The following is a 1436-nucleotide window of genomic DNA, read 5'->3' on the forward strand; positions in this document are numbered from 1 at the left end:
GCTCGGATATCCTGAATGAATGAGAAGTCCAGCAGGAGTGCGGATTGAACGCAAAAAAAAAAAAAAAATGAATGAGAACAAACTGAAAACCCGGACTAAAGTACCGGGAGAAAAGTCCGAGAGAAAGCGCTCAGCTGAAAACTCAAAGGCTTTGTTGAATCCATGGTGTAAAAGTTAGATGATCAACAGCTTCAGGACTGTAGTGAAAATATCAGAAGAGCAGCAGGAGAATGAGCACCTCTACGAATGTCATGTGTTTTCGGTTGTTATTGAGAAGGAAACTGCCCGGTCTGTAGAGTGATATTTATTTCTACAGCCTGTGAATCGAGATCTCCGGCTGCACTGTGCAGAAAGACTCATTCTACACGAGAAACGCGATGAGCTGAAAGCACAAGTTTAAGCCACAGCGATGCTGAATGTCCTTCAGGTCTCCTCTTCTAAAACACGGCATTCCTGAGCTCAGGATCTTTAGTCAGTAATCTCCGTTTCCGAATCGCAGATTTTTTTCTTATTACTCCAGAAAGTTTGGATGATGAACAAAAAAAAGCTAAAGAAGATGTTCACACTGTAGTGTTACAGGCTTTCAGGCAGAAAATGGCATTTCAGTCAAACGCATGCTGGTGTGGGATCTACCTTCATGCCTAATCCTGAAGAACAAATTAGTTGGATTCCCAAGATCGGCGAGCAAATGAGAGCTGCTTTCATCTCGCCATCTGAACAGCTGAGTGCGGAGCGAACACACACACACACACACACACACACACACACACACACACACACACACACACACACACACTCTCTCTCTCTCTCTCTCTCTCTCTCTCTCTCTCTCTCTCTCTCTCTCCCAGGAGGACACTGTTGCTCATACACAGATAACATTAAACTGTTGAACTTCACTTATATACTCAGAAGTGTCCACCCCCTCTTCTAATATCTTATACACCGATCTGCCATAACATTAAAACCACCTGCCTAATACTTAATACCCAAAACAGCTCAGACCCTTCACAAGACCTCTAAAGGTGTGCTGTATCTAGAAGCAGATCTTTTAAATCCTCTAAGTTTTTTAGAGGGGATTTGTTTAAATGGCACATCACAAGAATGCTCAATTGGAATGAGGGATTTGGCATCCAAGTGAACACCTTGAACTTTGTGATGTCCCTCAAACCATTACTGATCAGGGTGCAAAATCCTGCATAAAGAATCCACTAGGAAATAGCTAAGGGGTGGTAGCTTAGTGCTTAAGCCAATGAACTTCGTATCTGTAGGTCATGAGTTCGAATCTCAGCCACACTCTGCTACACTCTGCCACTCCAGGGCCCCTGAGGAAGGCCCTCAATGAAATAGCTGCTCATTTGTATAAATGAGATCAATGTCAGTCGCTCTGGATTAGGGGGTCTGCTAAATGCCTTTAATGTAAGTCAAAAACGTGACAT

The 1436-nt window shown here is 43.4% G+C and overlaps 1 protein-coding gene across 1 annotated transcript in view; it reads right to left on the reverse strand.

Annotated features, from left to right (window-relative positions):
- LOC124395744 (protein arginine N-methyltransferase 8-B) overlaps positions 1–723 on the reverse strand; it is an 18626-nt gene extending 17903 nt beyond the window's left edge. Inside the window, exon 1 of the mRNA XM_046864547.1 lies at positions 1–723. This exon is cut by the window's left edge and continues 112 nt beyond it. The gene's annotated coding sequence lies outside the window, so the exon portion shown is untranslated.
- Positions 724–1436: the final 713 nt, after the last annotated feature.

This window comes from Silurus meridionalis, chromosome 13, assembly GCF_014805685.1.
Source record: "Silurus meridionalis isolate SWU-2019-XX chromosome 13, ASM1480568v1, whole genome shotgun sequence".
NCBI lineage: Eukaryota > Metazoa > Chordata > Actinopteri > Siluriformes > Siluridae > Silurus > Silurus meridionalis.